This window comes from Mercenaria mercenaria, chromosome 19, assembly GCF_021730395.1.
Source record: "Mercenaria mercenaria strain notata chromosome 19, MADL_Memer_1, whole genome shotgun sequence".
Lineage (NCBI taxonomy): Eukaryota > Metazoa > Mollusca > Bivalvia > Venerida > Veneridae > Mercenaria > Mercenaria mercenaria.
This window is the reverse complement of record NC_069379.1, coordinates 32,276,010-32,290,166: the sequence shown is the minus strand read 5'-3', so window position 1 is coordinate 32,290,166 and position 14,157 is coordinate 32,276,010. Positions and strand designations below refer to the sequence as shown.

Below are 14,157 nucleotides of genomic sequence, written 5' to 3'. Positions count from 1 at the left end.
ACACATTTAGAATAATACGTTTTAGATAACATATTACAATTTCAACAAAATCGAGTGATTCTATGGTATCATTTTATTTATTCTACTGTTTCAACAAAAAATGCCTCAGACACGAGAGGCTTTCGTTATGAAACAAGAAAATCACGACAAAAAAAAGATAAATTCTTTATCCTGTCATACACACATTAAGTGTGCTTGCGCATTGAAGTCAAAACACCATGGCAGCCAATAAGTGCGTGTATGTGGGCTTGTGGGTTTGTGTATGTGCGTGTTTGCGTGTGTGTGTGTGTGTGTGTGTGTGTGAGCGCATGCTTCAGGGTTACAAGAGGGGACAATATTAATTTTATCTGAAACAGAACCACAAGGTACCGCAGAATAACAATGTAAACGGTATTTCTTCACTTCTTATGCTGCCTGTTTCATATAAATCGTAACGTTAACTTTGATTTTGACTATGCAATTTTGTTCTGCACCAAATGAAATCTTAATAACATATTAAAAGAAAAGGTGTCTTAAACATTCGTTTATGTATGTGTGTCATTGGCAGCAGCAATAAAATTTTATCGTCTTTCAAAATTTTGTCTTTTACTTATGCTGTATTTTATCATATAGACGTGTCACTGGATATATGTTTTATCTAATTCATTATCTTAGGAAAATAAGTAAAACCTTTCTGTTAGTTCTTTAGTGCATTATGTTACTACGTGATTTATACAGTAATGATTGCTTTAGCACATATTAGAGAACACATGAAACGGAGAGTTTATGTGTATTAATTTTGTCAAGAACTCGCAAAGTACGTGGTTTCTTTTTCAATCACGTTTGCAAACAATTAACGGATATTGATTTTACATCTTTGAAAAACATCACGACAATATGAAGAATTATCAGCTTGGGAAAGTGATATCAGTCAAGTACAACAGTCTCAGCATTATATGATTATTTATGTCAAGTCGATAAATTATCATATTGACTGCACATATAAGGCAACAATTGTTTTTTTTTTTAATATTTGCAAAAATAGTTATTGAATTTATCAAGTTGCCGGTTACTTATAATAAATGCGCATCAAATAAATAATCAACGTCAGTCTTTATTCGTCGTGATAATGAATTTGTTACTTACGTACCGACATAGTTATTGCTACAAGTTGATAGGCCCATGGGTCAATACCACGTTTAATTTAATTCATGTGAGTGCTATAACTATTGCAACACTGTAACACAATAATACAGTATGTAGGCCAGACAAATCATCCTGGATGTACGAACTTTATGCGGAAAGTTCTGTCTTGTTTTATTTGAAATTTTTACCTTAGAATATTCTTGATTATGTTCATAGTTTTAAAGGATGTTATAAATGTAATTGTCGTGTGTAGTGTGTCTTTACATTGGCGTGTTTTCATCTTCTTAGTAAGATTCCTATGATATACTTGTATTTTAGCATATAGACGTGTTACTTTATTTTAGATGTGTTTAGGTGAGGTGTTATCTTTATAGACGTGTATTGTCATCTTTAGAAGTTTTTTTTACATAAGACTGTGCTCCTCACTTGTGTGTTGTGCCTGAGTTTGACATTTATAATTTAAGGAAAAATAAAGAGCCGAGTCACAACACTTACTTGAAAAGATATCAAAAGAAACTTGATTCAAAATGTAATTATAAGAAAAAACACAACCATACCATTTGGTCATATCAGTGCTTTAAATGTATTTGAAGAAATGTATAACAAATAAAGTGAATAAACATTTTGAGTAAGGTGGTTAATAATGTTGAGAATGTTGAATAGGGAGTTTAGTTAAATAATGTTGCCAAAGAAAGTATAGTTATCAATATTTAGATTCTACAATCGTCAATCCATCGATTAATTTTCTGAAATAAAAGTTTGATGTTCAACGTTTGATATTCGATAATATATTCATCAAAAATAACATTAAGTGCAATCTAATGTTAGGTATCATCTATTATGAACTGTGTACGAATATTCTCGATTTGGTAGGGTAGTAATGTGACACAATGGTAGCTCTTGGGTCACTTGTCAGTTAATGAACTATTGTGTTTATGTATTTGTTATTGTTTTAGGTAGAGAATTGAAATTATTCTTTACAAATGTAATCAAATTGTTTATCATTACAAGTCTAGATCATTGTAGATATTTACAACTCTAGAGAGCTTCGTAATGGCGGAATGTTTTTTCCATTAGTTTTTTTTTTTCATTACGTTTTGTCTAAATTACTGTTTACTTCAGATAGTGTGAAGTTCTCGACTGAAATTGATTTGATATAAATTATTATATTGTTACTTTCGATGAACTTTTTATCAATTTCTTAGAAATGTCCATTACTTTTTTACCTGGTCAGCAAATTGTTGTTATTAATAACTGTAACAAAGTAGATCAAAGTCAGATGCGTACTAAATGTTACGTTAATTATTTTTTTGCTTCGGTACCAGTTTTTCATTTATGAAAATAACCAAGATATAGAAAGGTTTTCAGTGATAAGATTAATGTGACACAGAACTTGGACAGGCTTAGAAAAATAAATCTTTCAAAAGTTTGGTATGGGACAAAATAATTTAAGAGGCTGATGTATCTATATTTACCTAGATTGTATACGATGTAGCTCATTACAGAGTTGGAGCGGTCTTCTGCGCATGCCCGGATGTGATTATCAATTAAAGCTCACGGTAAAATTACGCAAATTATTGCTTGTTCACACGCATTAAGTGTATTATATGTATCATATACTGACTAAAGGTTAGGGTTAGTATCACAATGATTACAAAATAATCTTAAAGTACTCTTAGTCCAGATTGCTTGAATCTAGTATATACCGGAGTCTGTAATTTATACCGGCGCTCAAAGACTGCATGGAGTCACATTCGATCGTATAATTATTCCTTTAGTAAATAAATCTCTCTGTTTTTGTCCACTTCTGACTTTCTTGTTAAAATTTATGCATCCTACATTAAGGTGTGTGGTGTTACAGCTTATTTCAAATAAACTCGTAACATAAACGAATCAAACAAACATATAACACACAGAATGTGTTGTAGGGAGTTTGATAATTGAATTCACATTGTGCATAAAGTTTCATTTTATTCTAACAAATTCTACAAAACATAGCGATAACTTTATTCACAGAAATTGAATTTTTTCGACAGTAATTGATTGAAAAGAGCCTTTAAATCCTTTATTCTATTTGTAGGTGATTACTAGTGTTATATTTAGGAGCTGATAAGATGTCCAAAGTTTGTTACAGTCATTTCATAAATTATTGTAACGTACCAGTATTTAATACAATGGTGTGATAAATTGTCCGCAAATCTTCATTGTTATCTAAACAATATATGTTAAAAATCAGGTTTATCGAGAATATAAAGGATGATATGGATCACGCGCTCTCTTTGTTCGGCACATACAAAGTGCATCAAGGAGATCCTTTCCGCAACCTGTTAACAACAAAGTTACTATGTTATATACATCCCTGCCAGGAGAAGTAGAAAAACATGGTTGCATATATTCATGATAAATTAAATGAAAACGGAACACTTTAACGAAAATTGCCGTAACAGATGATGTTTAAGTCACAGTGTAACACACAAAAACAGATGCAAATGTGATGTTCCAGCTAAATGGATAAACGCCTGGCTACCAAACACAGCGGGGGCATACTTGATTCCACCTTTTTACAAAGTGAAAGTTCAAGTTTAAGCGGCTTAGTGGTTAGCAAATTTGACCACAATGCAAGCGATCTCGGTTTGATTCCTTGTTAAGGCTGGTATTCAGAAAAGTATTCAGTGATAGGTGATTTACTTTAATGAGTAGTTTCCAGTAGTTTTGAACCAGTATGGATGCTGGGACAGACAATATGACATCTTCCCGTGAGCTTGATGGTATAAGTTGTCCATTCGTTCCAGGATGGGTCTTTCGTCAACCATCCAATGCTAAATAAGAGGCCTGTGTCTCCTTTTCACTCTGGAAAGGATACACTATCCTTCAATATTTCTTTTGTTATACCTTTTTTTTTATTCACTTCAACTGTTACCAATATCACACGAATTACTGCTACCAAATACATATATACTTAGATACATACTGTTACATATTATATATATTTCAGCAGAGCTACATCTGGTTTAATAGAAGGTACACCTTAATAGATAAAAAAAGGCGTGATCTGACATATGTGGTACTTGACTTGGAATCCAAAGACTGGCTGTCAATTTTAAACAGGAATGGCTTCCAGCAAAATATTTAATAAAAATCGCTGTCATATGTTTTAATTGTGTAAGAAAACATTTAGTAAGGAAACATATTTAAAATCACATATTCGTACAGAGAATGGAGTTTAATGTGTGACATATGCTCAAAAACATACAGCCTGTCTGGTACACTACGGAAACATGCATCTCCATACCAGTTTAGGTCTGTCAGAGTGCAATATATGCAAGAAAAGTTTTATCCGCGCAAGCGATTTCAAACTTCATTAGTCAGTTCATACTGGAGAACGCCCTTACGTTTGTGATATTTGCAAAATGGCTTTCAGATATCCAGCAAATCACATCAACATAGGAAGTTTCATACTAGAAAGCGTCCAGTTAAATGTAAGGTTTGTGGGAAAATATTCCGTAAGAGAGTCAATTTACATTTTCATTTAATTATTCATACAGAAGAATAGCCTTTCGATGTGTGGAAAAACATTCAGTGTATATAGAGACTTGAAAGAACACGACACTGTTCAATAGAAGGGGTCTATTTAGTTCATTGCACTGTTCTATTTTAAAGGCTTTTCTCATAATACTCATGGAACAAACTGACTAGCATAATGTAAAATCTGCTTACTATTTTGAGGATTTTTATTTCTTGTTTATTTATTGTACTAATTCATGTTTCTACGTATTTATTAGTGGGGTGATGATGGAAGCAGTATTTGTATTGTCTGAAAACTTTTTATTTAACATTCCTTTGAACATAAACTTTTCGGTCAGTTCTAAGATGGGTTTTGATTAGATGATTTATCAAATTGAATTATTTAAAATAGATATCCTGTAATTTTACGTAGGAAAGACATGTTGGATTTCAACTGAAGATTTATTATCCGATTACTTTAACCCTTATCCCGCTATACTTTTATAATGAATTAGTCCATCGTTCAATTTGAACGGTGCCATTAACTGTTAAAAGGAGTGCCTACAAAAAAGATACTGAAAGAAAGGCGAACAGTGCAGACCATGATCGGACTGCACGGATATGCAGGTTGGTCTTGATCTGCTCTAGTCGCAAAGGCAGAATCACTTGCCATGAGCAGGCTTCTAAGGGTTAAAGAAGTAAACAAGTTTGACGAAACATTATCCGCGAAAATCTGCAAAGGTTTGTATCAATCTTATAATTTTACAAACACAAATATTTACACAATTTTAAAAGATCTCTTTGTAATAGAATATAAAGTGAATCTCGTAATTGTTTATATATAGACCAAGAAAATTGAACAAGTGGTTTGCAATATTGTAAATGTCATCAATTTTGAAGCTGTGTTAACCCTTTGAAGTTAATTAAATTTCATGCACTGTTTCCTGCTCCAAAGATAAACGCCACATATCTTATTTTATTTGTTAATTGTTGGAAATATGTCATTCTATATAGATTAACAGTTCACATAAGATTAATAATTATTTTATTATTATTATTATTATTATTATCATAACTATTATTATCATTATCTATTTTAAGGCTCATTTTTAAAATCAGAACTTTGGCTGCATTTATAAGCAAGGAACGTCTCTGCTTTGAATGTGCTTTTGTTATCTTTCATTCTATTGTAAAAAAAAATATAAATTATATGAATTGATTCTTTGAATGTTTTAGCCGCAGAATGTTTCATTTTCTACTAGAACCAGATCGTTAGGATGTTTCAGCCACAAAAACTATCATTCAGCCAAGCCAGTAGATTAGATTCACCAATTCAATGCTCCAACATTAATTAGCTTTTTGTAAAGGGAAGTGATATATATATATATATATACCTTTGTCATTCATCTCAGAACATCGGCTTGGACAAAAAGCAAGAAAAGTGGCCCTTCCAAACTGTAGTTTTCAGATTTCATTTCCACTAGCTAAAATATTTTATCACTGTGTAAAATTTGTTTTGCTTTTTTCTGCATAGTAAACACATGAGTAGCGTTTGTTTATCGAAGTCATGGCATTGATGTAGCATTCAATTTGTTAGTGAACAGAAAACTGGGTCATCCATTTAGACATGTTTATCTATTATACTGTGATAGATGTTGCACACATTATTATCATTTAGTTTTCTTCATGTGTTTATTAGACATTATAAAGATGTTCTGGCCCATAGATTATTCGTTTGACAAGAAGTAGCTTTGGATATAACACCGGGACATTCTTATTAAACATATGCAATTGTCGTCTTTCCTTGAGATATGTTATATCTAACTCAGATAAATAAATCCTCATTAAATGTACTTACCTGACCTAAATATATAAATTTAGTTTTGCCTACAGTGATATATTCATGATTAAATGTCATGTAGTAACAGCTGTGTCTTAAAAAGCAACCTGTTTTGTAGTGGTAGTACTATTAGTTACACTGCTTGTTGGTGACTAGATACGGGATATACGCTGTCGAGTATATCCATATGGATGTTCGAGACAGCGTATATCCCGTATCTTGTCACCATCAAGCTTTTTAACGATTTTATCTTGCCGACTGACTACACTTTACTTACTATAATCAAGACATTTTGTAAATTAACAAAGCTACTTACAGTGCACACCGGAATCCTACAATTATTTGTTTGTCCTTTATGTTTTGTTTTTAGTTGGTTTACACCAGCCATAAAATGCACAATGACCTGTGTTTTGATTAAATTGCAAAACACAAAAGTTCATTTACATAGGTTATGAACTGGTTTAGATCCAAAACACTAAAAAACTTCTTGTTCCATTCCTTTGAAAGTCACAAGATTTCACGATGTCACAAATGCCTTGATACTTCGGCTTTCATCTTGTTCTCTGTTAAATCATTTATCTTGCAGGTAGATTAAATTATCCTACAAAAAACTGCTGAGTAAAAATATGTCAATTCCTTTATTTTACGATGATTTAACTGAAAACAAGATTTCAACGTCCGTTAACCCATACAGAGTTATTCCGCTTTTACGGCTAACTTTTGTCAAACTTCATGAGCCTCAACTGAAGTATAATGAAATGGGCAAGAAAACGCTAAATTAACTCTCGGAAACGATACTATCGCTGGAACTAATAAATAATCTAACTTAATTCAATTACGTCAGCAGTGTGGCAGCCATTTTATTTTAATCAAAATTCATATCTGAAATATACTAGCAGCATATGGAATATATATCCTGTCTCCACGTGACGTCTATTGACCAATAGAAACGAGAGAAACTTGTAGAAGGCAAGATAAACATTTATACTGTGTTTATCTTTGCATGTTTACAGTGTGTAGTTATTTTAAACCTTTAAGCAGAGTACCGTTTATCCACATTATCTGACTATTTTTATATGAAATGTGGATGTATTATACCTTTAAAATGAAACTAATCTGATACGAATGTAATAATAGGCACATAAAATCAATGCAGGACACTGCTGTACTGTTAATATGTGTTATATATCTTGGCAAAGAATGGTAAACAACGACGCAAGGAAATGTTATTGTAGGACCTTATTATGCAATATGGAGGTTATTTTAAGTTTACGAAGTCTAATTGGCAAAATGTAACGTTCAGTTAAGTGTACGTAAAAGACACACAAGCATTACTGCAGACATATAATGTCGCAAACTCTTCAGTATTTTCATATAGATTTGTCATTGCCATTAGCTTTTAAATTACTTTTAAAATCACTAATCAGCAAATGATACAAGTACTAATAATACTTGCACAGTTAATGACTGATATTGTATAACCTGATAAAGTATACAGTAGGTATATAGTGACCCCTTTCTCGAAGCCTACTTAAAATAAAATTTGAACTCAGATGTAAGTTGTTTAATGATTAACATTTGAACCCGATTCATTTTAACTGTACGGCTATTTCTTAAAATGAATTTAGTCAAATCTTCCTCAAATTATACATGTTGCATGCTATTAGATAAATATGTTTTAAAATTTCATACCTAGGACAGAACCAGAGATGAAACGTATGGACTTTTGTGAAACAGGCCCAGGATGCATAATAGAGCTAATAATTGTTGTCAATTTAGAATAAGGTCTCTTATAAAGTTCAGTGAATACTTTTCTACCGTTCATCCGTACTAAGATTTTTTATACATCTTTACGAAATCATGATCTAGAATGACATTTACAAATGTTACCGATTATCACTTTACCATAATTAAAAACATGTTAACATTATTGTTTGAAAGCTAATAAAACAATCCTATCAATTGTATACAACGTATTATCAAACCACAGTGATACCTACCTGCCAACCGTTATCTACACGGACTTTTGTATATGTGACCGAAACAATTGTATTTTAAGTTGTTGATAGAAGACGTATATATTGAAAGTTATTCACATGAGTAAAATTATAATATTCAAATCTTAAATATAACTTACGAAAAGCGTAAGAAATGGAAGTTTCCGGTAACATAGCTGAGGCAAGACATGATTTACAATTTTGTGAACATTGTCAATTTGAAAAGGTTACAACAAAAGCAAGTGGAATATGTCGGGAATGTGAAGAATATATGTGCGACACCTGCTTCCGGCATCATCTCAAGAGTAAAAGGCATAGAAATCATCAATTGATTGATATGAATGACGGAGATATTGCTGCAAAGAAAATAGCAGAAGACGTAGAGAAATGCAAACAGCACGATAATGAGGTAATCGTGTTGTACTGTCGTAATGACCCAGATATTGCTGCAAAGAGAAGTGCAGAACAGCAGGAAACCGATACAAAAACTGGTAAAATAAACGATACTATTGTAACTGGTGTTTTAGTATAGGTTAATAAATAGGAGGGCGATGCCCTTGAGTGAAAATGACCCTGATGATGTGATAATTATCTTCTTCCTGGGCCAGTATCACACAAAGGCATCGCTCACCCATGTTTTTACCTGTTTATTACATGTTTACCTATAATATATTAAAAATAAAGTTTAGTGTGTCCGTTTTATAGGTACTAGCATCTACTGGCATATTCCAGCTTTCAAGTTTCTATATTATTTGTATAAGAGGCTACAAACCGTATGTAATCAAATTCCTTGATACTTTTTTCCTGATTATTGCATAATTTAGAGATATAAATAAGTTTTTCACGAAGAATACACGACGTTACGCCAAAGAAGATAAACTAAACTTAATTATTCGCTATTCTACCTCAGGACCATGAGACGCCATGACGTCATTTTGTTTACGAACGTTATTTTCCCGCGTTAACATCAGGGCCATTATTGATAATGGTCCCGGGGCCAATTATGATAATGTGATAATGCATGATACAATACGATAGCAAGAACATTTTCAGCACAAAATAGTTATTATTTATAGGTACTCATGCAATAATCTCTGGGCCCTACTTTACAGGTCATAGAAAGAAAACATAGGCGTAATGTCATAATGCAGTTTTTTACAAGATGTATCTAAGGGAACATGTGTTTAAGTTGACAAATAGCCCCGTTTGTCACGATATTGGGTCAGGTTATCGGGATATTGTAAAATAGCACCATGCAATTTCATCAGCATTAATCATTAATCAGACCTAAAAAAGTTTCTGTGTAGTTTCGTTTATTTGACAAAAAAGCAAGATAAGAAATGTACAAAATGTCAACAAGAAGATCTGATAGGAAAACAAATCGTCCCTTGAATGCATTACGCTCACGGTGAACAGTGTACGTACGAAATCATTAGTTACACTGCTTTATGATGGCAACTAGGATGCGGGATCCGGTATCCTGTTACCAACAAACTGTATAACGATTTTATCTGCTGACTAAGCTTTACTTCCATGCTATAATCGACACATTGTATGAATAGTAAAGGCTACTTACAGTGCAGACTAAAATCCTGTAACCATTGGGCTATTCGTAAAAATATTCAGCCTCACCAGTTTCTTTTAAAGAAAATTACCTCCCTGCTTCCCAGTGACATTTGACCCACTTTCCTCCTTCAACGTCCCGGTTACCTCAAAATACCCCTTCCTTATCCTTATCGGGTCCATTCAATTACGCCCTCCCCTGCCATGTATTTGTAAAATACCCCCTTCCCGCCTTGAGAACTGCTTCCTCTCTTGACAATTACATTACTTCCTTGTCTCACCTCTAGAGACCCCCTCCCCCTGTTCCGATATATGTAAGTTACACCCATAAGTCTGACTCCACAGGAGATAACATTCTCTGGAATTCTAGTTTAATTTAAAACACGATTTCAACGGCCGTATCTCCAGTCATCTGTTATGCCTCTTACGCCTAACTTCGAGAGTCTAAGCTAAATAAGACATTAGAAATGACACGAAAACACAATATTTCTCTTTGAAATGATATCCATAGATGGAGCTTATAATCTGACTTGATTCATGCGGCAGCCAATTCGTTTAAATCAAAATTCATATCGGAAAAATACTCGGAGGCTATGGAATATATCGTGTCTGCACGTTACGTCTATTGGCCAATAAAAATGCGAGAAACTTGCAGAAGGTGAGATAAGTATAGATATACGCATGTACAGCTAAATGACAAAGGCAAGGTGGCTTTTCGTTGCCGGATAATGATAATAACCAAATTAGGTATACCCTTTCAGTTTTAGAATGTAATTAAAACAGTTGTTCGAAACATAATTATGCATCAAGTTCTATTTAAACACATAAATAGTTTCATTTATATTTCTAGGTGTGGGACCTGTTTTTGTCGGTGCCCGTGTACAAGCACAAAATGAAACGAAATTTGAATTGGTAATTATAATTTCTTTTGTTTTTTTCTATATTAACTGTAACAGTATTTCAAGGACGATATGAAATCAGGCCAAAGTTGAACTTATAACACTAACGTTACTACTTAATATCAAAACATCAATAACAAAAACTAAATCTTTTAATCAACCTGTTATTTTTTATAATTTAACGCTTCGTTGTTTTCATAATTGAATAAGAGTTGTAAAAAAGGTTTAAAGTTTAAATTATATAGGCTAGGCAATGTAATTAAGGTGATATAAAGCTGTAATTGATACTATTGTCGTGACGATAAGCTGTGATATTTGTTAAAATGTACGATACAATGACGCATGCTAATAGATAGTATATCAATACCACCTATTTACTTTCAAATGCACATTAGCACAATCTCTGAGAGACAGTCTTAGCAAAAAATAAATAAATAATTAAGAAAAGAAATATCACATCAGTTTGTTTAAGCGACCTTTTTATCATGTCATGAGATTGTTCTGCATTCACAAGAATATAAATAAATGTAAATGCAAGATCACTCTGCTGAATAGAACAATACGTCAATACCTTGTCATAATCAATAATATTATCAACCCGTGTACAAAACTCGAGTACTTTGCAAATTAGTTGGTCCACGGGCCAGATACTTTAACAGCCCTACATCCAGATGGTAATGTTGACGTGTATTTAAAGAGTAGGGACAGGATTTGGACGTGTTAGTCTCATCTAACATAGTAAAACTCTGTCTTACACATGTATATAACTTTAAGACAGCATTTTGATTTTGAAATATATGTTAAAATATAATATGTAAATTAGGAACATGAACACTTGATTTGTAGCGGCAAAAGATTCCGGTGTAACAGCCCAGTTTTCCTACAGTCAGTTCTTTCTCCTGGGCAAAAACTGTCTAGTCAGACCCCCACCTCATGCCCTCAACCCCTAGAATTAATTTTCTGATAGGGGAAGAAACTGACCCCCTAGTCAGGTTTTCCCTTCGAATACCAGTTTCTTTCGATATTGTTATTAGATATCTATTCATTTTCCGTTTGAATTTCAGATGAAATAGATATAGCTCTGCAAATCAGCTAAAATTACTTGCATATTTCGAGGGGTATCTGGTCTATGTGTTGCAACAATATCATTTATAGATCAAAATGTTCGTCAGAGTCTCTAGTTTCCAGAACTGCTATTCATTTGGTTCAATCTAGATGCAGTGTTACAGAAATCCAAGATGGCTGCCAAAACACAGACAGTAAAGGCATATTGATATTCATTACTTTGCCTTCCCATGGTTGAATTCAAAAAGGCATATATCATCTATTATGGTAGTGGTAATAACACTTATGCGATATATCTATCTTTGTTGTTTTATTCTTTTTTTCACCTTGAATATGCTAAATTAGGCTCAAAATTAGGGGTTGTGGTTAGCATTTTCATGCGTAGGCTTACAAAGGACACAGGAAAATGGTGATTTTAAGCCGAAATTGTAGTTCTGAATATGTTTATTTAGATCTGTATCAAATAAATGAACAACCAGTGTGTTACCATGATGTTTTAGGGTTTTGCGGTGGGGTGTGGGAGAATTAAAATGCATTTCAGATGTACCTTGTATCGCGTTAGTTTTGGCAGCTAATACGTTATATTTATAAACGTCGGGGCCTCCGTGGCCGATTGATAAAGTCGCTAACTTGCAATTACTTGCCCCTCATCGATGTAGGTTCGAGCCTTACTCGGGGCGTTGGATTCTTCATGTGAGGAAGCCATCCAATGGCTTACGTAAGGCCGGTGGTTCTACCCAGGTGCCCGCTCGTGATAAAATAATGCACGGAGAGGCACCTGCTTTTTTTGTACCATTAAAGCTGGAAAGTCGCCATATGACCTGTCATGTGTCGGTGCGACGTTAAATCCAACAAACAAAATATTTATAAACAAACAGGTAATAATATCTGATTTATATAAAGAACTGAAGAATAGGTTGACTCTGAAGTTCTAGAATGTATTAAGGCTAGGGATAAGGCTTTTAATAATTTCAAAAATGTCAAATCTGAAGAAAACTTTAATCTTTTCAAGTCCTCGAGAAACAAGGCTAATACTGTTATTATGAATGCAAAAAAAAAGAACTTTTTTACATCTTTTCTTGAAAACAATACAAAATGATTCTAAGTCTTTATGGAAAAGCCTAAAAGATCTAGGTTTACCAAGTAAGAATAATCAGTGCTCAAGTAATATTGGTCTGACCATTGATGATAACATTTGTTTTGATAAACTCAAGGTGGCAGAAAAATTTAACTCACCTCTGTCGCAGATAAACTTGTGACCAAATTACCAAACTGTGTTAATAATTTTGGTATGAATTTTGTTTTTAATTTTTATTCTTCTAAAGGTGTAAATCCTGATAGTTCAAATAAGGCGACAGGTTTAGACGGGATTCCCTCACGTTTTGTTAAAGACTCGGCCTCTATTATTGCTGGTCAACTTTCACGGATGCTGGGAATTATCGTCCAGTTTCTATCCTTAGTATTGTTTCTAAGATCTTTGAGTGAGTCATTTATGATTAGTTAGAACAGTACCTTGTTCAAAATAATCTTTTGTATGAATATTAGTCAGGTTTTAGACATGGGTTTTCAACTGATACATGCCTGATTCACCTCACAGACTGTATTCGTTTTCAGATGGATAAAGGTCATCTTGTGGGTATGGTTCTTTTAGATCTCCAAAAGGCGCTTGATACCGTCAACCACTTAATGCTTTTAATGAAACTAAGAGCACTGGGTCTCACAGAGTCCTCTATCAGATGGTTTTCTTCGTATTTGTCTGATAGACGCCAACTGTTTGAAATATCATGTACTTTGTCTTCTTCTGCCAATATAACATGTGGTGTGCCCCAGGGATCTATATTAGGTCCTCTACTTTTTTCTTATTTATGTGAATGACATGTCAGCTGTTGTAAAAATTAAGCTGCTTCTCTATGCTGATGACTCAGCAATTCTTGTGTCTGCCAAAAACAAATGTGATATTGAAAATCTCTTAAGTCATGATCTGAATATTGTCAATCAATGGCTTGTATGTAATAAACTATCTCTTCACCTTGGTAAGACAGAATCTATTTTATTTGGGTCAGTGCAAAGGTTGAAAACACATGGAAATCTTGATATAAATTGCAATAGTCAAACTATTGAATCCAAATTTTCAGTTAAATATCTTGGTGCAACCATTGATCAA

At 33.3% G+C, this 14,157-nt stretch overlaps 2 protein-coding genes across 2 annotated transcripts in view; both read left to right on the top strand.

Moving 5' to 3' along the window:
• LOC123541799 (uncharacterized) overlaps positions 1–14,157 on the top strand; it is a 326,932-nt gene that overhangs the window by 99,508 nt on the left and 213,267 nt on the right. The gene's annotated exons all lie outside the window — the stretch shown is intronic.
• LOC123542253 (complement C1q-like protein 4) overlaps positions 1–14,157 on the top strand; it is a 323,111-nt gene that overhangs the window by 177,848 nt on the left and 131,106 nt on the right. The window lies entirely within an intron of this gene.